Raw genomic sequence first — 24046 nt, forward strand, 5'->3', positions numbered from 1 at the left:
TGGAAGGACTGATGCTGAAGCTGAAGCTCCAATACTCTGGCCACCTGATGTGAAGAACTGACTCATTGGAAAAGACCCTGATACTGGGAAAGATTGAGGGCAGGAGGAGAAGGGGATGACAGAGGATGAGATGGTTAGATGGCATCACTGACTTGATGGATGAGTTTCAGCAAGCTCCAGGAGTTGGTGATGGACAGGGAAGCCTGGCGTGCTGCAGTCTATGGGGTTGCAAATAGTTGGACATGACTGAGCGACTGAACTGATGCCTTTTGAAATTTGTTGCTCTTATTTGAATGGACGGGTGATTATCTCTGTTCTTTGTATCTTATTATCTGTGGCCTGTGTCTCTTGATTTGGGAATTGTGGCAGGCTCTTCCAGTAACTTGGTGTCAAGTTTTCTGGAGAATACCTGTCTATTCCTTCAAACCCCTGTGCATTTGAATTTTGAATATGCTACTTTGCCTATACTTTCAGCCAGAACACTACAAACATAACAGATCTTTTCAAAATGTCCAGCCAGTAAAGATATTTGAAAAAAAAGATTAAAGCTTAGGAAAATGACAGAGATACATGTTATTACTGAAATTCTGTTGGTTGTAAAAGAATTAAGTGTTACTGAAATAATAAGCTTTCTTATGCCACCAGTTCGATTTTGTTTTGACAGCTGTAATGACAAGAGCTATTTGTTGATTCTTTTTTACAGTGGTGGTCTCGTCTTTGAAACTGCTTGTTCTACATCTAAATGAGTTCCTTGGCTTACCCCTTGGAAATAAGATTGATGGACAGTAATAAAACTGTTACATAATGGTGGTTGTTCTGAAACTACTTTTAAGCATATTGAATTCTTATTGATTTCTATTTTATATAATGGCATTTCTATTTTATACAGTAGTACTTTTTGTTACACTAAGACTTTGTATATTTCTTGTCTTTTGGCAAAAGCAAATGGAAAACATCAAGCAACTCAGGAAAAAAAAAATGGCAACTCAGAGAACTTAACCATGATTAAAGATGCTCTGATAAAGAAAATTTGCTGTTCTTCCTCTTTGGACGTAAAAAGTCACTGTTTCATTTGCATATCAATGAATAGGAAAGGACACTGACTTCCTAAAATAATTTCCAAGCTTTGGAAAAAAAAAACAGACATTGAGAGTGACCTTTTTTCTGTATTTTTATACACAAATTCTTAGTCTTAACGAAATTTGGAAATTTGAACTTAACACAACTCTAAAGGTTAATAAAATTACTATTTTACAGGTTATCAACATGAGAAACAGATTTTGAGTAATTATGCCAAACTCAGAAATTCAGTATGTTAGAATTTAGTATCTCCATGGCCTAGCTTCATGAGTCACAGGACTTTTTCTCGAGTCCAGATGAAAACTTCTTTGCTCTTCCAGTAAATTTTTTTAAAATTATTGGTAGATGTAGGAAGACAGGCTCATTTGTTTTTATGAAACCCTCCTAGTTTTATTGCTAACTGTGGAAAGCAATGAAAACCTTTGTAGGTGTCAAGGGAAGAAATGAGCTCTGAGTCCTGTTTCCTGAAAGCCCATTTCTTTTTCTCAATCAACCCCACCAGGTGAAGAGTACAGAGAAAAGGCTTTTACAATAAGCGCAAGTCAGATAGTGTGGTGCAGGCCGTTCCGAGGTTGGGTGATTCCGAGGCTGGAGAAATCTGTTTCAGCTAACTCACGCAGAGTCAATACTGTCCATGGAAAACGGAAAACTTTGGGAAATTACAGCAGATTCTAGCTCAGATCTTTTCTGCAGGAGCTGGGTCATGTCCACACTGAAACCACCAGCGGGTAGGAAATGAGGATCCCCACTGGGTTCATATCACTCATCATTCCCTCCAGCAAACAGAAGAGATTGTGACGGTCTGCCTCACCTGAGTACAATGGAGATAGAAGATACACAGTGTGTGGCCTGACTGCTGGTAGAAGTGGGACAGTTTCTGCAACAGACACTGGCAGTGATACGTCTCCGGCCAAGGGAAGGTCCTGCAAAGGTGAGAAAATATAAAGTAACTCCTGAAAGCTTCCCACATACCTGGTACTTGAAGTTATCTCCCCCATGTGGATACTGGATGTATGAAGTTCAACTTCTGGCTGTTGGTTCCATTGCAAAGGCTACTATCAGAATTTTCTCTTTTATGAGTCGCACTATGTTGAGCAAGGAGAAACCCTAATCAAAATTTAAAGTTATTACAAGACAATTACACAAAATAAAATTCCCTGTTGTTCCTCAGTTTTCCTATTATTTTTAAAACAGTGATAATGGGATTTATATATACAGATTTATATTGTTGAATTATTACTGTGGGCACATAACCTTTTCTGTATGGAAAAGAGTATTCTCTAACAATTTAAGAAGATTAAAGATTTACCCAACTAGAAGGATTTGTGCTAGTTCTGTTTGCCTGTTGTTTCTTTGGAACTTGAAGCAATTAACATCTGTGGAAAACCTTCCTGTATACATCACACGTTCTCCCCTTCTCACCATTAGTCTGTCTACTTTTTCTTGGTCTATTTTCATTTGAAAGTTTGGTTTCTCTGCTTCTCCTAGTGATTTCATCATGATTTTTTTAAAAGGACTTTCTTTGAAAGTAAATGAAATAAAAATGAAAAGAACATGAACTTTACCTATCCTTTTTTTGTTTGCTCTTTAACAACTTTGGGTGTGGGGAAGGGGAGCGCTTTAAAGAAGTAATTCTATTTATGAGACAAGGGTTGAAGGGCATTCTAGCTTCCCTAACTAGAGTGAAGGGCAGTCAAGGGAGGAAATAATTAGCATCCTACAATATACACGATTAATCTGTTCTGTTTAGGGGTTATTAGAGAGGAAAGAAAGTAAATGGGAAGGATTTTGTCGCTTTCCTGTTTTACGGGCAACGCTGGTTCACAGTATTCCTTTCACATTCTACCATACATTGCCCGGAGAGAGACAGGCAGATCATCCAATAAACCATCCATTTCTAAATGGTCTAATGATAACATATACAAAGGTGGCTCACCTTCCATTTATAGTCAGACTGCATCAAATGGTGCTAATTCTAAATAGGCCACCCCGTATAGTGCATCCTCCGAAACAACACTCTTCCGCTGTTTAGCGAAATCCATTCCTTTTTTATTCACAGGAAATATTTAATATTCCAGAATCTTGTTCTTGCATTCAACGTGAAAATACTGCTCACCTGGAACTCATCAATCTGAGGCCCAAGGGATGCCAAAGTCCCTGTCATCTGCTCATTAAGCCAAGGGCATCACACAAAGGCCTACTTCTAACACCTCCTGAATCTTAATGCGAGAGAGTATTGATCTCTATAATTTATGATCCTACGGCAGTGGGGTGGCTCTTCACATGTGGAACCCCCTCACTTGAGCGCAGTGACTTCGAAAAACACCTCTGGCGCGGGCAGGATATTGGATCCGGGAGCCGAGGGTTTCCAGACTTCGTTCTCTGGCCTTAAAGGTAAGGTGCCAGGCGCTGAAGGCGGCGGCCACCGCAGCGGATTTCACCGCGGAGGGCCGGGCGCGGGGAGCCGGTGGCCGGGCTGCCGCGGAGGCCCCACCTGTGCGTCCCTCCAATCCTTCCCCGCCCCCTCGTTTGGCCGGTAGCTGCCCCTCCTTCGGGCGGGCGCGGGGCGGAGGGACTGCGGCTGTGGGCGCGCGCCGCGGCCACGGGCCCCCGGGGACAGTTGGGCTCGGCCCGGCAGAGGAGCCGCTGGCGGGGGCGCGCGCCGGGAAGACCCCCGCCTCCGGCCGCGGCGCTCGGGGCCCGCGCGAGCGCGCTCGGTTGGTGCACGAGCGCGGCTCCGCCCCGCCTGCTCGGCGCGCGCCCCCGCCCGGCCCGCTCTCCTCCCCCACCCCCGGCGCGGACGGGGTGGATCCAGCTCACTCCCCTCCCCCGAGCGGCCGCGGCGGCGGCCGGCGCTGAATGAGAGACGCCGACTGCTCGGGTCGCTGAGCGCTAGCCTAGGCGGCGGCGGCGGCGGCAGCAAAACGGCGGAACGGGAGGCCAGCGCCTTCTTTCCAACCTCCGAGGCGTCTGCCGGGGCTGCACAGGTCGGTGTCCTCGCCGCGGGCCTGGTGCGGAGCCTCGGTGGGCGGTGCGGGGGGAGGGAAGGTGGGTGCGCTGCGCCCCCCGAGCGGCGCGGAGCCGCAGCGGCGGCGGCGGCAGCGCGGGGAATGGCGGCGCCCGGGGCGCTGCGGTGTGTGTCGTTCGCCCGGCCGCGGGCCCCGGGACTGCTCGCCCTCGGTGAGGAGAGGGGGTTTCGGGGCTCGGGCTGAGGGAGGAGGGGGCTCGGAACCCAGGGCCGCGCCTCCCTCGGCGGCTCGCTCTCGGCGTCAGGAGGCGGCCATGGGGTCCCCGCTCCGGGTCTCTGTCCTGAGGCCGGGGGTCAACCCGCCTCGCCTCGCTTCTCCCCTGGGTGGCGGAAGCCCCCGGCCTCCGCCCGCGCAGTCTTGGCGCCGAGTGGCGCCTCAGCCTCCCTTCAGGTGAGCGGAGCCGGGGCTCCGGGAGCCGGAACCCGCCGAGCCGGGCCACACCCCCTCCCCGGCCCTCGCATCTGCGACCCCGGAGCCCGGCCGCCCAGCTGGCCGCCTTGCGGACCCGCACTCTCGCGGTCCGGGTGACCTGTTGCGGAGCGGCCCGCAGTCCGAGTCGCCCGCCGACTCGGACCGGGAGGGGACCGGTTCTGCGCTGGCCCCGCGCGGCGGGACGCGGGGCCGGGGGCCGCTGCCCGCTGCCGGAGATCGGGTGTGCTGTACTGCTAGGAGCGGGCGTGCTGAAAAAATAAGAATAAAAAAAGAGGTTCCTCCACGGGTCTGATCAAACACTTGCAGAGCGGGGATATCAGTCTGCAAATATCCGGGATTCCATTGCAATGTTGGATTAGGTAGGCTCATAAACACCATGCTTTGGAGGTGATTTGAGAGAAACCCGAGCCAGGAGTGAGGAGCTGTTATCTGTATCTGGAAAATAACCTTAAACCTGTGCTGAGCTAAATTATCTCCCCACCTGCCCCCATCAAAGCTCTTTTCCTGTAGCTGTGTGTTGTGTAGACGCAGTCCAGTTTCACTGTACGTGGGCGTGTTTGGGAAGAAGCTGCGAGCTGATAGGAGGTACCTTAGTACAAATGTTAATTTGTTTTACCCAGGAGGGTTGAGGGAGGAAGAAGAAAGGGCACTGATGTTGGCTGTGGAGGAGGGCCGTTGAAACACTAAATTTCTGTTGAAGAAAGCTCTGAAAAGAAATACAGAGTACCTGGCCTTTAAGATGGTTAAGAAGGAAATACAGTCAGCAGTTAATTGAGTTTTATCTTTTACATGCCCAGGATTTTAAAATTTCAGCGCTGTAGTTGCTGTAGAGACCTTTGTTTTCGTACCGGTGTTTGTGAGTTGATCGTGGTGTTTTTCTGTATTCACCATCAAGCCAGCTCTGTCTCTTTGAAGATGACCATCAGAATTTTGGGAAACTTTTGGATCTGTGCAGCATAGTATTACAGTCATAGATCATAGCTTGCTAGCCCTAAAAGCCTATTCCATCCAGATAATTATGGTTATACAGTGCTGTAAAATCATAAATAATGTGTGTTACTGTTACTGCTGCATATCTTCCTGGAGACTTTAGAATTATGAAGGATCTTATCCAAACGGTATTATTTTAATAAAAGCCTCTTACTCAAGCTTTGTAGGCATAAAGTTTATCGTCTGGCTTCAAAGATTTGGAAAAGTACTTATCTTATTAGCTTAAAGACCAAATGCAAGGACATTATTTTGAAATGGTAAGATCTATCTTCCCCCCCCCTCCATTTTATTCCACCTTTCATTCAATTAAGAAATTTGACTTTAAAATACTGAGAATGGAACTCTGGAAATATTGTTCATTTTGCCTAAATCATTCCAGATTGCAATCTGCTTTTTTGATATATACTTTGATTATCAGCAAGAACTGACCATAATATCCTGAGAGAAAATATAACTACTTTAAAATTGACCTTGTGGATCCTTTACTTTATGCACTTTTATCATATGTGTGAGTAATGTATTTGTGTGTGTGTTTATCTACCTAGTACATGTCTCTTTTAGCTTAGTACATGTCATTACAGCTGAGACAGCAGTTTTTTGTAGTGAAGGATGAATATATGTATAAATGAAATTGTTCTGTTGCAATTTAAGACCCAGTTTGTACATTCATTCTACACATGTTTATTGATTTTCTACTTGGTGCCAGTTAGTTGCCTCGATGTTGGTGATACAACAGAGAAAAGGATAGATCTGTGCCCTGACGGAGCTTAAAGGGTAAGGAGGCAGATTGTCAGATAACACATTTAGCACTAGTTTACAACTTGAAGAAGTAAAAACTTCTCTGAAGAGTTTTTTTGGTTAAGGATATTTGTTGTGTTTTTCCTTCTAAGGATAGTGGGAATTACTACTAAGTGAACAAAAGCATCAAGACAAGTTATTTTAAAAATACACTGATGTTTATGTACTTTGGGTATCTGGTTCCCCAAAATAAACACTCTACCTTAAGTCACATGATGCACAGTTTACATGTGGTTAGACAGCTTTATACTTTTGGTTTATATAGTTAAATGAGATGTTTGCTAAAAATATTTTTCTTGGCACTTGTTTTTAAGGGAGTCTAATTCTTTTTTTTCCCTAAATTTTTTAAATCGTTCCCTAAATTTCTTCTTCCTCTGGCTGTGTATGTGTGAGTGGACCAAGGTCCTATTGTTCTTCGGTAGAACCTAATAACCATTATCGCTAAATCAGAGAATTCTGACTAAAATTTCTCTTTTCAAAATATGACAAGCATTGGTATAGTTTGTCGCAAATTGTTGTTGTTGTTTAGTCGCTAAGTCATGTCTGACTCTTTTGTGACCCTATGGACGATAGCCCACCAGGCTCTTCTGTCCATGAAATTTCCCAGGGAAGAATACTGGAGTGGGTTCCATTTCCTTCTCCAGGGGATCATCCCCATCCAGGGACCTTTGCAGATCACAAAACTTTTTAATATACTGTTGATTCTTAAATGTGTTGGCACTTCTCACTTACAGGAGTGCTAACAGTTAACATGGACCTTGTGCGTGTGCCCAGTCGCTTTGGTCGTGTCTGACACTTTGTGACCTCCCCCCATGGACCGTTAGCCCGCCACACTCCTCTGTTCATGAAATTTTCTCAGCGGGAACACTGGAGTAGCTTGCCATGCCCTCTTCCAGGGGGTCTTCCCCACCCAGGGATGGAGTCCCTGTCTCCTGCATTACCATGGAGCCACTGGGGAAGCCCAGAACGTTGACCATGTGTAGGTATCATCATCTCCATTTTGAGCTGAGGAAATGGGTTTGAAAATGTGAGTACGCCACCGAGCAAGCGGTGAACCTAAACCCAAGTCTCAGCTCTTACTACAAGGTGATGCTCCACCTGGGGAGTGTTGATGGGGGGAGCATCAATATCCACTGCTACAGTTCAGCATACAGTATAGCGGCTAGTCTGCTTTTCCAGAAATTTCTAAGTAACTTTTAAACTCTAAACCCAACTGTTAGTTGAGATTTAATTAGTTGAATTTGTTTTCTTTTCATAAGTTAAACTTTTAAGACCTGTTTAGAATCTAAAAGTTCTGCTCTTTTTTTTTTTTTTTTGCTGTATAAAAAAAGACAGTTTGGATCTACTTTTAATGATATAAGTGTTTTGAGAATAAGATGTATGTATTAGAATTAATCCTCTTTTCTGAATGTGAAGTTTTTATTGTATAACAGTTGTATTTAGAATAAAGCAAATTGCTTCCCTCTAGATGCTACATTTTTTTAGTTACTCAGTTTTCAATAACAAGATAATTCAGATAGCCTGAAACTCTGGCTCAACCTGAGTGAGGTTTCTTGGAGAATAAAATTACCCTCTAAATTGTTTTTTCAAATGTGTCTTACTCCCGTTGGTTTACGGTTTTTCTTTAGTGAGAAAATAAAGATTGAATGTGATATATTTCGGTAGCTTGAAATTAATCTAGAGTCTTTCTTGATTAACATCTTGAACTTTTGGTTTATGAAACCTTTTAACCATGTAATAGGAATAAAAACGCTGGAATTTGAAATATATGACATCTGCCTATTCTGTGGAAAGAAGAAAGTTTGAGTATATATTTAGCCAGTCACTTTAGTAAGTAATGGCTAGTTAGGGGTGTGGGAAGCAGTGTTCACAGGGCTCAGCGTGAAGGTGCCTGGCAGTCTGTGTGTGCCACCACAGGGAACTTTGGTACAGGCTTTTGAATGACACATGGCTTTGGCGTATGAGAGGCTTGAAAAATGAAGCCCTCACCTTGAGCTTAATTGATACCCTTCTGTTATTTTGCTTATATGACCTTTTCTCCAAACAGATATTTCCTTTAGAGCTCAGTTTCCTTCTTGCTCATTCTTGGAGAACCCTTTTCTGAAAACCTTGCCTAGATAGCAGCCCCATCACACTCTACTCTCATCTTCATTTCTCTTCACAACAGTTATCTGACATTATAGCATATGGTAATTTGCTTATTGTCTGCTTCCCTCTGGATATAAGGAGGGAGCTTCCTTGAGGTCCTTCACGAGGTCAAAGACTTGGCTCACTGATGTCTTCCTAGCACCTAGAAAAGTGCCTGGCACAGTCAATGCCCAGATAAAATTTGTGGAGTGGTTGAATTAATTGATATTAAATGATACAAAGAACAGTAGTTATGTTTCTTGAAAACAACAACACATTAACTTTCACTTTAAATAATACACCTGTGCAGTTAAAAAGAAAGTTGTACTGTAAGACTTAAAATGAAAACCCCACCCCCTGAATAATTTTCCCTCCCAGTTCCTGCTTTTAGAGCAATTATTTTTGATACATTTAGCTGTTTTTTTTTTTCTTTCTGATATTTACGTCCATATTTTAAGGTATTACTTGTTTTTCAATTTTAAATATATGTTGGCTTCCTCCTCTGGAAGATGAGTCTATGCTTTAGGGTTCTTAGGCCCACTGAGCTTCCTCTCCCTATATCTCCTAATATAGTCAGCTCCTAATATGTTATACTCCTAATGTAACATATAGTTATGTAACTGTCACTGTCTATTGTTTACATTATTATGACTTTGTGTATCTGTTTACTGTTGAACTATACAGTATTCTATGATTATATTGCATGAATTTAAAATTTTGGGGGGACTCCTCTGGTGGTCCAGTAGCTAAGACTCTCTGCTCCAGTGCAGGGGGCCTGGGTTGCATTGCTGATCAGGGAACTAAATCCCACATGCCACAGCTGAGTTTGCGTGCCACAACTAAGACCTGTTGCAGCCAAGTAAATAAATATTAAATATTTTTTTCTTTTTTTTTTGCTTAGTGTCTGATTTGTCTCTGTCTCCCGCTCCCCCCCGGAACTGTCTCAGTATGTGCCAACACATCAGATTGCTTGATTTTTTTTTTTTTTTTAATTGGAAATATCTCAGAGTTCCCCGTACTTTTGCCCAGATCAGTACTGGGGCTCTTCACTCTGCTGGGTATCAGCTTGTGATTTCCCTTTGTGACTCTGGGAGTTCTCTTTACCTTTTCCCTGTGTTAGAGCCCATGTTCTCTGGATCCCTGTCCTTCTCTTTCTCTGATTTACCCTTTTTTTTTGGGTGAAATACATCCCTCAGTAACTTTCAAAAAAGAGTGTTTGAGGAGGTGAAATTACTGAGATGTTTGCATTGCTGAAAATACCTTTCTTCTACCGTGACAGCTGGTTGACAATTCGGCCCATCTCAGTGTGGGATTCTGAAGTGAAGTAATTGTCCTTCAAAATTTAAGGGGTGGTACTGTAATGACCTGGCTTCAGGTGGCTGTTGAAAAGTCTTATGCCCTTTCATTTTCATCCTTTCTACATGACTAGTTTCTGTTAAGATCCTTTCTTGGTCATCAGCCTGTATCTCTGATGTCTTGTGTGTTTTGTGTGGGTCTTACCTCATTTCTTCTGCACAGGACTTACTGGGCCCTTCAACCAGCAGTGTCTGTATTAGATGAGAGGAGAGGTGATCATCTAGTGTAAGCCTGAGCCAGTTTTTTGTTTGAAGGGCTGACTAGTATTGCAGGCTTTGTGGGCAGTACCGTCTGTTACTGCTACTCAACTTGGCTTTTGCAGCATGAAGCTGCCACAGACAGCACAGGCGTGTGGTTTGCTGACCCCAATCTGAGCACAGGTGGAGGGATTAGCCGTTGCTTTACCAGGAGTCGGGAGAGAAGAACAGAATATATGGGCAGAGACATGATGGTGGTGGCTTGAGGAAGTTCTCATCTGAGGTTTTCTGTTAGTGTATGATAATATGATAAGCAAACTCGTTAGCTGAGAGTGAGGTAGAATGGCTGTATGTTTTGGAGGTTTGACACAGTCATCCGTCAGAGTGGAAAAGTGAAGAGAAGAGAGGAGAGGAATGTATTGTGTTGGCTAGTCCGCATTAAGGGCTCACTATCTGAGAGAGATGATTCTAAATTTCAGGTTCCTGGCTTTAGTAGAAATCTCTCTAAAATCTCACCAAGTATGATATCTTACTAAAGCCCCCCCACCGCCCCAGTCAGGTGAGGTTTTTTAAATTAATCATCAGAACTATTCCCTTATAAGTACTGGATACTTATATGTGTATATGTTTTTATGCATACAGACATGGCCTATACAACTTCTCATTTGTAGAGAAATGCCAAAAGAAAGTACTATAATTTTTCCCAAATGCACATTTGATTTAGAAATCATTTGTTTATTCATTTTTTAAAAGCCATGGAGCATTTTCTGTGTTCCAGAATAGTTCTTGGTGCTGGGGATACAGCTGTAAACAAAAATACAACAACATTTGCCCTTATTACATTTATATTTTAGCTAACATATAATTAAATACACACAATGACATTAACAAAGAAAGGAACATTATGCAGAGATGAGAAAATATAATGTTATTAAATGTATTTTTTTTTCAGCTTTCTTGAGGTATAATTGACAAAATTGTAAGACATTTAAAGTATACAAAATGATGCTTTAATACCTGTTTGCATTGTGAAAATGCTCAGCGTCATTAGCTGTAAGACAGTGGTTCCCAGTCTTTTTGGCACCAGAGACTAATTTCGTGGAAGACAGTTTCCATGGATAGGAGTTGGGGGTGGTGGTTCAGGCAGTAATGTGAGCAGTGGGAAACAGCAGATGAAGCTTCACGCACTAGCCCCACTGCGTGGCCCAGTTCCTAACGGGCCATGGACAGACAGCAGTCCATGACCTGGGGACTGGTATAAGGGAAGTGAAATCAAACTATAATGAGATACCCCTTCACACTACTAGAAGGGCTAGAATTTAAAAAGTTTGCTGATGTAGCAAGTATAGGAATGGATGTTGAGAAATTGGATCCCTCAAACACTAACAGGAATGTAAAATTATGTAGCTTCTTTGGAAGATAGTGTGGCAGTTCTTAAGGAGATTAAATGTTGAGTTACCATTATGACCCAGCAGTTCTTTCCTAGGTTTATACCCAAGGAAGATGAAAGCATGTCTCTATAAAAAATTGTTCCCAAGTGATTATGGCAACATTATTCATTGTAAGGAAAAAAATAGAAATAACACAAATGTCCATCACCCAACAAGTGAATAAACAAAATGTGGTATATCCATCCAATGGGATTATTATTTAGCCCTTAAAAGGAGTAAGGTACGATACATGTTATATCATCAGTAAATCTTGAAAATATTATGCTTGGTGAAAGAAGCAGTCACAAAATGCCAGATATTGTATGATTACATTCTTATGAAACATGCAGAACGGTAATCTGTAGAGACAGAAAGCTGATTAGTGGTTGCTTAAGGTTGCAGGTAGGGGATGGGGAGGCCTAAAGAGTATAGGGTTTCTTTTTAAGATTTTAAAAATATTCTACAGTTGACCGCACTGATAGTTCTACATGCCATTGAACTGTATACTTTTTCTTTTTGGCCTCTCTGTGTGGCTTGTCGTATTTTAGCTCCCTGATCGGGGATTGAATGTGAGACCTTGTCAGTGAAAATTCAGGAGTCCTAACCACTGGACCACCAGGGAAGTTCCTGAATTGTATACTTTAAATGGATGAATTATATGGTATGTGACTTATATTTCAAAGCTGTTTAAAAAAGCAAGCCATGGCAAAAATAATCAGTGATATGAGGCAATGGCACTATATTTAATTGAGAAAAGCAAGTTACAGAGGAAAGTATAAAATATCCCATTTTAATAAAACGGTAAAAATCCGATGTGTATTACAGAGTATAAATGATCTTGTAAGATTGAAAAATGTTACACACCAGATGTAAACATTTGTTACCTAGTTGGTCTTAGGTAAAAAAGAGGGAGAGAAAGAAGGGAGAAAATAACTTGAAGGAAAAGGGCTTGATTTAGAAGAAACAGCATTTATAACATAATAAACATAAATCTTGAAAAGAAAGTGGTAGTTGTCTATGTGGTGAGATACCAGGGTTTTTTTTTCCTTATTATATTTTTTTGGATTGTTTGATTTCTTTTATCAATATAAATATCTAAAACTAAATAAGCAATACAAATAAAACATTTACAAAATCTGAAAAAATGTAGCAGTTTGTTTTCCATAATAGCGCCCAACTGGAAACAAGCCAGATGCCCATCAGCAGAAAAATGTAGCAATAATTTGTGGTATGCCCTACGTTGAAATACTATATATCAGTGAAAAAGAAGGAACTACTGCTATATTTAGCAAATATGGGTGAATATCACCAACTATTGATAGAAATCAGACACAAAAGAGTATGTACTGTGTGATTCTCTTTTTCTTGAAGCTCAGGAAAAGGTCAAACTCATCTCTGTTGTTGGGAGTCAGAGTAGTGGTTTAAGGATTGGGACTAGCAGAGCAAGACTTCTGGAATGCTGGAAATGGTCTATATCTTTATTTGACTGGTGATTACATGCACCCCTACATAGTAAAAATTCATAAGTAGATTTTAGTATTTATGTGTATCTCAATAAAAAAAATAAAACACATCAAGCCAGAAAAAAATGAAAAAAATAAGCTTTAAAAAATCTGGTGCTCATGTAAAAAGTCTTTGTATACTTTCAAGGATACTTATATCATTTCCAAAGACAGTTTCTCTCTGCCTTCAGTTTTTTATTAATTAATTTTTAATTGAAGGATAATTGCTTTATATAATTTTGTTGGTTTCTGCCAAACATCAGCGTGAATCAGCCATATCTGCCTTCATTTTTAATGGTTGCATCATATCACTGTCTGTGGGTGCATCATAATTTATTTAAGCAATCTCTTGATGGGACACTTAGGTTGTTTCTAACTTTTATATATTGTAAAGAGTGATAGAGTTAGCATCTTTTCTTATACATCTTCCTGTACTTTTCTGGTCATTTCCTTTTGGTGAATTCCTAAAAGGAGGATTGTTTGCTTGTTTGAAGGTTAAGTACATTTCTTATATAGTTATTGCTTATATTCTTATCTCTTAAAAGTTTTTTAAGCAGATAAGTCAGATAAACAAAAAAGTACATAAAAGATTAATATACTTAACACCTCAGATAGAAAAAGACAAATACCAAATGATATCACTTACCTGTGAAATCGAAAATATGATGCAAATGAACTTATCTATGAAACAGAAACAGACTCACAGGGAGAACAGACTGGTGGTTGCCAAGGGGAGGGTTAGGGGAGGGATGGATGGGGAGTTTGGGATTAGCAGATGCAAACTGTTATATAGAATGGATAAACAACAAGTTCCTGTTGTATAGCACAAGGGACTATTTTTAATATCTCTGATAAACCATAATGGAAAAGAAAAAAAAATACAGTTAACTTGAGAAATGAAACATTACCAGTGCAGTTGAAGCATCCTATTGCTTAACATTAATAACATGTTAGAGCTCTTCATGTATGAAGAATATTGGTTTTATTGCTTGTTGTAGACCTTTTCCCTATCTTATTTTTGTCACATAACTTAGAGTATTTCTGTAGTGACTCAGATGGTAAAGAATCTACCTGCAATGCAGGAGACCTCGGTTCAGTCCCTGGGTTGGGAAGATCCCCTGGAGAAGGAAATGGCAACCACTCCAGTATTCATGCCTGAAGAATCCCATGGACAGAGGAGCCTGGTGGGCTGCAGTCCATGAGGTTCAAAGAGTTGGACATGACTGAGTGACTGACACTTTTTAGAGTATTTTATTATAAATCTGTGTTGGCTTAAGTTGTGAGAGACACTGTATAATGTACAATTAAGGATAGAAATATGCTGTCAGTTAAACCATGACCCTCTTAGTTTTAAGAGGCATCCTGATTTCAGAGATGCTAAAAGATGAGAAAATATTCATCCTAGAATTGATGAAATATGTATCTGTGTTTGGCTGTATGTGTGTGTCGTATGTTTTCTTTAGGCAGATTTATTAGTCTTTTCTACTGTTTGTGTTTTTCTGGTGTCAGTCCTAGACTTTCCTATGCCACCATTAAAAAAAAGTTCACCTATTTTTACTTCTAGTATTTTTATGCTTTAAACATTTTTCATCTTTAATTCATCCTGTTTATTTTAATGTAAGATCTAATTTTGTCTTTTTACCCAAATAGTTAGCCAGTTGTCATAAAGTTAAAGGCCATTGGCAGTTTTTTGAATAAGTAATGAATGGTATAGTCAGATGTGCTTATTTGAAAAATATTAATATAACTATGGATCTTGGTTGGGTTTATCTGAAGATTCCCAGTTGCATTTTCTATTAAATATATATCTTAATTCATTTGCAATAAGAGGAATATGAATATTACAACTGTGATTTCATATTGTCTTAAATAATGCATCTGAGTATTCTTGGAATCAGTCAAATAATTAACAATTTTTTGCCGCATAGGCCATGGTTTTAATCCTGCGCTTAAAGTTTGTGTGAATTTGGGCAAGTTACTTAGTTTTTTTTAATATTCAGCCTCCCTATTTGTAAAGTGGGCATAGAAGTGTCTTCTCATGGGATCACTGTAAGGATTAAATAAGAAGGTATAAAAGCAAAGTAACTAGGCTGAATTAGTTCTTCACTCTTCCTCCTTTCAGGACCTTGAAGATCAAGTGTACTAATCACAGCCTAGCTTCTCTTGTATCTGGGGTTACTCTAGATCTCTAGGGTTACTAGAGTAAAGAATTCGTTAGACCTCTTCAAATTCTGATTTAGGTGTCTCAGGGTTTGACTAGAACTTTTCTGGCCTCCTGGCATTAGCTTACATGACAAATATATGTGTTTTCTGTTGTTGTTTTTAAGCTGCTCTTCTGTGAATGTGCTGAAATCTTCATAGCTTTTAGGGTTTTGTAGGTAGGGGATTCGTATGTATTTTAGGTTTGACTGATACAGCTTTTATTCTATAAATTGTCATTAGGATAACCTCTGCTGCTTTTCTTTTACAGTTTGGATTTGTGGATATATTTTTTTGTGGGTTTGTGTGGTTCAGATCCCATCTCTTAGGGCTGAGGGTACAGGGGTAAGTCTATTAAAAGGGAAATGTTTTGAAGATACCCTTGGGTAAGAAACTTCTCTTTTGACTTGCTTCTTTTTGTCAACAGTGTTTTTGAATGGTTTCTGTGAGCCCAGTACTTGTGAATGTTATCCTGGAGGAGTAAGTTCTAGATCTTGCACTGGTTGTTTACATCTTCTTGGTGAAGAGAAGAAAGAGAGATGAAATCGTCTCTGTGAAACCACACTAAATAACATGAGATTGTATGTAGTTATGTGTCAGATTGAAGAGCAGTGTGCAGGAGAGGAGGGAGGCTCAGTGAGGGCAGGAGTGGTCCTTAGGAAATGTGTTTCATTAAGGTGGTAAGAACATAAGCTTTGGGGAACAGCATTACTGAAGTTACAGCAACAGGAATCAGTTTTGGCATGCTTTGTCCTGAAGGGTTTTTGGAGGTTTGGGAAATAATTTGATAAAATGAGACCACATTATTCAGTCCTTAGAAGTAAAGCAGGTTAAAATTTAAGGGATTACATATACTGTTACTGACTTTTGGCTTCTCACTCTATTTCCTTTCTTTTTAAGGTTGTAAATTGATCAATTGTAAATGAAGATTGGAGGGAAAATCCAAACTGTTTAGAACCAGTGTTCTTTTTTTTTTTTTTCCCCCAAAGGGAGGGGGGTTTCTAGTTAAGTTATATATGTATTAGGTAATCCTCCCAACAAGAAGATTTAAAACAACATTGATAGGAAAGTAGCATTGATAAGTTATATGTTTGCTTTTTCCTTTCTGTCCCTATTACTTGGTCTTAGCTAATTATGTAGCAGAAGGTTTTCATTTCAAAGTCTTTCCTCTGCCATTGAAAAAGCCAAGGGATATAGAGTCAAACTCATCTGCAGAAGGATATTTTGAGCTCTAGTTCTGAAGCTTTGAACTTGGGGGAACCAGCAGCACTGTTGAGGCCTCTGTGCTGCCGTGTGGGCAGCTGTGAATTGGCTTAGTGATCGTGCCGGCACATCTCGACCCCTGCTCTGCTTCAGTTCAGTGTGGTGCGATGGAGGGAGAGGGTGATCGCCGTTGACTGCTTCTGTCTGAGCAGAACTGAAAACGACAGGCGATGACGGGCTTTGCTGTCTCAGTCGTAATACTGTTGCTGTCGTGTGGCCACCCTCAACTCAACAATAGCTGGGCCTGTGTCCCATGTCTTCCTTGTGTGACACTGTAAATTACATGATCTCCTTAATAACAACCAGAAGTTGTATTTATGACTGCTTAATTACTATAACTAAATAGATTAAAAATACTGACAAGACTTTTGAGCCCCAGATTAAGGGTGACTTAGCTGACTCAGTGTCCCAGACGTGTGTTTTATAATTCTGGTGTGCCTGCAGTTCCACAGTGCGTTACGGAAGAACAGACCTCAATAGCTATGTTTTTAACCACGTAAAAGCTATATTCCACCTGATTGATCCAGGAGTGGGCATTTGACCTGTTAGTAGGCTGCTAGTCTATAAACCAGCTAACAACCTAGCATTGTCTGGTGGGGGAAATTACAGCCATGTGTAGGCACCATGGAGTTAATTTGCCATCGAGCCACGAGAACCTAAGCTGGGAAGATACGTTAGTGTGGAATCCTGTAAACCTCAAGTTTAAAAGACTGGAAAGTTTTGTATAAGCAGAAGCTGTGAGTTACAGAATTGGTAAAGGAGTTGAGGAAGCCAGTTGGTAACCAGGAGAGAATGAGGCATCTGTGATGAGAGAAGCACAAAATTGTAAGCAGGAAACCATGCGGTGAGAGAGATGGGCACAGAGCCTGAGACGAGATTCTGCTGTCTGGCTCTGTAGGTACTCCTCTCCTGTTACTCCAGGACTTCTGTGGCTCCTGCCCTTCTGGAGACCCCATCCCATTTTTTCCCCAGGAAAGCGTGCAGGCTTTGGTGTCAGACTTTGGGCAGTAGAATTCTGACTCTGTCTTTTACTAGTTGTGTGACCTTAGAAAGGTTGTTTTAACTCCTCTGTCTCATTCCTTATTTGTAAAAAGTGAGCATCATAAATAATATTGATACCTTTCCTTATGGGGCTGATGTCAGGATTAAATGAGATGACACAAAAGCTTTTATAACAGTAGTAAGATCATAACCAGTGTTCAGTGAGTAGTGTCATACGTAAAATGCTCTTTAGGGTAATTTGAATGAATTTCTTGGAACTGAAAGAGCCTAAGGAAATAATTTGCTTGTGGATTCACTTAGGGAAGTGCAGCCTAGTGTGTGGGTTGAGTAATCAGGGTTATTTTAGGTAGTGTACAGGGCACTAAAAACTATTTGATTCACCTTGTGAGTAATTTACCGGCATACCTTCTTTTATTGTATTTTACTTCATTATACTTCCAGATACTTTGTTTTTTACAATTTGAAGGTGGCAACCCTGCATTGAGCAAATCTGTTGGTGCCTTTTTTCCAACAGCATTTGCTCACTTCTTGTCTCTGGGTCACATTTTGGTAGTAATTCTCACAATATTTCAAGATTTTTTGTTACTATATTTGTTATGGTGATCTGTGATCAGTGCTCTTTGATGTTACATTGTAATTGTTTTGGGACACCCCGAACCTTCCCCATATAGGATAGTGAGCTTAATGTTTGCATTCTGGCTACTCCACCAACTGGCCATTGATATCCCCACCCCCACTGATCTCTATCCATCTGTTGAGGCCTCCCTATTCCAAAAAAATGGGGTATTGAAATTAGGCCTAGTAATAACCCTACAATGGCCTCTTAAGTATTCAAGGTAAAGGAGGAGTGGCACGTATTTCACTTTAAGTCAAAAGCTAGAAATGATTAAGTTTAGCGTGGAAGGCATGTTGAAAGCCAAGATAAGAAAGCAGAACCAGCCTTATTGTTCATAATGGAGAAAGTATTAGTGATCTGAACAGAAGATCAAACCAGTTACAATATTCTGTTAGGGGAAGGCCCCAACTCTCTTCAGTTGTATGAACCCTGGGAGGGTGAAGAAGCTACAGAAGAAAAGTTTGAAGCTATCAGAAGTTGGTTCACAAGTTGGTTTAAGGAAAGAAGCCTTCTCTGTAACGTAAAAGTGCACGATGAAGCAGCAAGTGCTGATGAAGAAGCTGCAGCAACCTAGCCAAAAGATTTAGCTAAGATAATTAATGAAGGTGGCCACACTAAACAACAGGTTGTCAGTGTAGACGGAACAGCCTTGTACTGGAAAAAAAATGCCATCCACGACTTTGATAGGTAGAGAGGAGAAGCCAAAGCCTGGCTTCAGAGGATGGGTTGACTCTATTGTTAGGGGCCAGTGTATCTGGTAACTTTAAATTGAAGCCAGTGCTCATTTACCTTTCCCCAAATCCTGAGGCCCTTGAGAATTGTGCTAAATCTTCTTTCCCTGTGCTCTACAAATGGCGTAATAGAATCTTGATGGTAGCACATTTGTTTACATGTTTGTTTGTTTTTTTTTTCAAGACAACTTTTACTGAAGCATAGTTGATTTACAGTGTTGTGTTTCTGGTATACAGCAAAGTGAATTAGTTATTCTTTTTCAGACTCTTTTCCATTACAGGTTATTGCAAGATATTAAGTATACTTTCCTGTGCCATACAACAGGTCCTTGCTGTTTATCTAATTTATGTATAGTCATGTGTATCTTGGAAGGACTGTTGCTGAAGCTGAAACTCCAATACTTAGGCCACCTCATGCGAAGAGCTGACTCATTGGAACAGACCCTGATGCTGGGAGGGGTTGGGGGCAGGAGGAGAAGGGGACAACAGAGGATGAGATGGTTGGATGGCATCACCGACTTGATGGGCGTGAGTTTGAGTAAACTCCGGGAGTTTGTGATGGACAGGGAGGCCTGGCGTGCTGCGATTCATGGGGTCTCAAAGAGTCGGACATGACTGAGCGACTGAACTGAACCGAGCTGAGTGTGTATCTGTTAATCCCAAACTCCTAATTTATCCCTCCACTTCCTGTTCCCCTTTGGTAACCATAAATTTGTCTTCTATGTCTGTGAGTCTGTTCTGTTTTGTAAATAATTTCATTTGTATCACTTTTTTAGACTATGCATATAAATAATGTGATGTTTGACTTGCTTCATTTAGCATGATAATCTCTAGGTCCACCCATGTTGCTGCAAATGGCATTATTTCCTTCTTTTTTTTATGGCTAAGTAATATGCTACTATATAAATCTCACATCATCTTTATCCATTCATCTGTTAATAAACATTAGGTTGCTTCCATGTCTTTGCTGTTATAAATAGTGCTGCTGTGACTGTTGAGGTGTGTGCATCTTTTCAAATTAGTTTCTGTCTTTTCCGGGTATATGCCCAGGAGTAGATTGCTGGATCACATGATAACTATTTTTTAAGCAGTCTCCATACTGTTCTCCACAGTGGCTGTACCACCAACAGTGTTTACAACATGTTTTACTGAATATTTTAAGTCTACTGTTGAGACCTACTGCTCAGAAAAAAGATTCCTTTCAAAATATTACTGCTCATTGACAATGCACTTGGTTACCCAAGAGATGAAGATGTTCAAGATTAATGTTGTTTTCATGCCTGCTCATACATCTGTTCTGCAGCCCATGGGTCAGAGAGTAATTTTGACTTTCAAATCATTATTATTTAAGAAATATATTTTGTAAGGCTATCAGTGAAAGCGTTAGTCATTCAGTCATGTCCACCTCTTTGCGACCCCGTGGATAGTAACCCACCAGGCTCCTCTGACTGTGGGATTCTCCAGGCAAGAATACTGGAGTGGGTTTCCATTCCCTTCTCCAGGGGATCTTCCTGACTCAGGGATCAAACCCAGGTCTCCTGCATTGCAGACAGAGTCTTAACCATTTGAGCCACCAGGGAAGCCCGTAGCTGCCACAGATGTAAGGCTATGGCTGCCACAGATAGTGATTACTTTGATGAATCCAGGCAAAGTAAATTGAAAACCTTCTGGAAAGGATTCACCATACTTGCTGCCAGTAAGAACATTCATGATTCCTGGGAAGAGGTCAAAATATCAACATAAATAGGAGCTTGGAAGAAGTTGATTCCGGATGATTTGAAGGGTTCAAGGTGTAAGTGGAGGAAGAAACTAGCGATAGTGGAAGTAGAACTAGAAGTGGAACCTGAAGGTATGGCTAAATTGCTGTGATCTCATGATTAAACGCGGATGAATGAAGAGTTGCTTTTCATGGGTGAGTAAGAAAGTGTTTCCTTGATGTAGAATCTTTTGGTGAAGAAGCAGTGATGATTGTTGAAATTTAACAAAGAGTTTAGAATATTACAAAAACTTAATGATAAAGCAGTGGCAGTGTTTGAGAGGATTGACTCCAATTTTTGAAGGAAGTTCTGTAGGTAAAATGCTACCAGTCAGCATTGCATGCTACAAGAAAATCATTCATGAAAGGGAGGGTCAGTCAGTGTGAAGTCTTTGTGGGGTCAGTCTTTATGAAGACAAAGCTTCATCTTTGTCTTATTTTAAGAAGTTGCCATAGCCACCCCAACCTTTAGCAGCCACCAACATGATCAGTCAGCAGCCATTGACATTGAAGCAAGACCCTCCACCAGCAAAATGATTGACTTGCTAAAGGCTCAGATGGTGGTTAGCAATTTTTAGAAATAAAGTATGTTAAATTAAGGTATGTACTTTTTTTAGACATAATGCTATTGTACACTTAATCGACCGTAGTATAAACATAACTTACATGCACTGAAAAACCAAAAAATTGGTATGACTTACTTTATAGCAATATTCAGTTTATTGCAGTGTTCTAGAACTAAACCCAGAATATCTTAGGGATATCCTTTATTTTTTAACCATTTACTAGTTGCTTGGAGCTGTTCTAAGTATTTTACCTGTATTAACTCATTGGATCATCACAATAAACTGGTAAAGAAGGTACAATTGTTACCTTCATTTTAAAAAGGTAGAAACTTAGCAACAGGAAGGCTAACTGTCTTGGTTTATGTTATACAATATGTAGGTGGCAGAATTCGGAGTTGAACCCAGGTGGTATGGTTATAGTTTTAGGTTTTTTTAAAGCATCTATGTCTTTTTCAGTTTTTATTAATCGTTTTAAATGAAGACAAGGAGAAGGTTTCAGTTTGTTGCTCCAATTTCTTTTACATTATTCTAGTGCTTCTCTCCCGTTTTAATGAATAGTTAGCATCTAGTTACAGAGTATTAGGTGGACAAGATAATGATACTAGGTAGTATACTATTATAAGAGTCTTATACTGTATGTGAAGTGGTACTGTCACTTGAAGTTAGACCATGGTAAGTCGAAAGTTATATACTGTAAATCCTGAAGCAATTCTGTTTTTAAAAAGGTTGAAGGTAATAAGCCATCAAAAGAGAGAAAGTGAAGTCAGAGTTATACTTATTTAATTCAAAAGAAGGCGTTAAAAAAAGAAAAAGAACCTGGGACAAATAGAAACAAATTGTAAGATAATAGACCTAAATTTGACCAGATTGGGAATCATATTAAATATAAATGGTCTAAACAGAGATTCTCAGATTGGGTTAAAAAGCAAGACTCAACTATATCCTTGCCTATAAGAAATATGCTTTACATATAAAGATGCAGACAGTAAAGGATGGAAAAAGATACACTATACTCAGAACAGTCAAAAAAAAAGATGGAGTGACTATATTAATATTAGACAAAGTAGACTTCTTCAGAGCAAAGGATATTTCCAAGAATAAAGGATGTCATTAAAAAATGATAAAGAGGTCAGTTAATCAGGAGGACATAATGGATCTAAACATTTGTGCCTCTAAGAACAGAATTGCAAAAATGGACAGAACTCCAAGGAGAAACAGTCAAATCTGCAATTTTAGCTGGATGTTTCAGTACCCTTTCTTGAGAATTGAAAAAATTGACCTAATTAACATTTACAGAATATTTCACCTAACAACAGCAGAGTATTCTTCTCAGGTCTCTTTAAATGTCCATAAAACATTTTCCATTATGGACCATATTTTGGGTCATAAAATAAGTCTCTATAATTTAAAAGGATTGAGATCTTACATTCTCTGATCACAATGGAATTAAATTAGAAACAGAAAACTTTGGAAGATTTACTAATACTTGGAAACTAAATAATGCACTTCAAAGAGATTAAAAGTTTTGTACTGAATGAAAATGAAGACACAACATATTAGAATTTGTGGGATTCCATTAAAGGAGTACTTAGGGGAAATTTGTATGACTGAATGCCTGTATTAGAAAAATATCTCAAATTAATGACCTCCACTTCTACCTTAAGAAATTGAAAAGCAAATTAAACCAAAGTAATTAGAAGAGAGGAAATGGTATAGACCAATGTGGAAATTATGTATAGAAAACAGAAAAATGGTAGATAAAATCACTAAAACCCAAAACTGCTTCTTTGGGAATATCAGTAAAATGGATAAAGTTTTAACCAGACTTTCAGAGTTATCATCATTACAGATTCTACAGATAGTGACAGGACAACAGGAAAATATTATAGACAGCTTTATGTCTGTAAATTTTATAACAGAAAAAAGATTGTTCAAAGACATATACTCAGGAGTAAACAACCTGAATGGCTGTGTATCTGTTAGAAAAATTGAATTTGTCATTAAAATATTACCCCCAAAAAACCATTCAGGCCCAGGTGGTGAATTCTACTAACCATTCAAGAAATAAAACACTATACAAACACTTGAAAAAAATTGCAGAGGAGGAAGTGCTTCCTAATTTTCTTTGTGAGGCCAGCATAACCCTTATACTTAAACAAGATATAGACTTTATGAGAAAAGAAGTCTGCATAAAAATATTCCACATGCAAAAGTTCTAAACAAATTATAGGAAACTGAATGCAACATTTTATTTAAAAAAAATATAATGACAAGTGGAGTAATTATTCAGGAATGCAAAGTTAGTCTAACATTTAAAAAGCAGTAAATGCTACCAATGGTATTCTTCACAGAACTAGAACAAATAATTTCACAATTTGTATGGAAATACAAAAAACCTCGAATAGCCAAAGCAATCTTGAGAAAGATGAATGGAACTGGAGGAATCAACCTGCCTGACTTCAGGCTCTATTACAAAGCCACAGTCATCAAGACAGTATGGTACTGGCACAAAGACAGAAATATAGATCAATGGAACAGAATAGAAAGCCCAGAGATAAATCCATGTACCTACGGACACCTTATCTTCGACAAAGGAGGCAAGAATATACAATGGAAGAAAGACAACCTCTTTAACAAGTGGTGCTGGGAAAACTGGTCAACCACTTGTAAAAGAATGAAACTAGAACACTTTCTAACACCATACACAAAAATAAACTCAAAATGGATTAAAGATCTAAATGTAAGACCAGAAACTATAAAATTCCTAGAGGAGAACATAAGCAAAACACTCTCTGACGTAAATCACAGCAAGATCCTCTATGACCCACCTCCCAGAATATTGGAAATAAAAGCAAAAATAAACAAATGGGACCTAATTAAACTTAAAAGCTTTTGCACAACAAAGGAAACTATAAGAAAGGTGAAAAGACAGCCCTCAGATTGGGAGAAAATAATAGCAAATGAAGAAACAG

The 24046-nt window shown here is 39.9% G+C and overlaps 1 protein-coding gene across 2 annotated transcripts in view; it reads left to right on the plus strand.

Moving 5' to 3' along the window:
- The first annotated feature begins 3887 nt into the window (after positions 1–3887).
- RALGPS2 (Ral GEF with PH domain and SH3 binding motif 2) overlaps positions 3888–24046 on the plus strand; it is a 154180-nt gene continuing 134021 nt past the window's right edge. Inside the window, exon 1 of one of the 2 annotated variants that reach the window (XM_043924044.1) lies at positions 3888–4067. The gene's annotated coding sequence lies outside the window, so the exon portion shown is untranslated. The remainder of the gene's footprint in view (positions 4068–24046) is intronic. The other variant, XM_043924045.1, reaches the window with a different exon arrangement.

This window comes from Cervus elaphus, chromosome 14 (assembly GCF_910594005.1).
Source record: "Cervus elaphus chromosome 14, mCerEla1.1, whole genome shotgun sequence".
NCBI classification, from domain to species: domain Eukaryota; kingdom Metazoa; phylum Chordata; class Mammalia; order Artiodactyla; family Cervidae; genus Cervus; species Cervus elaphus.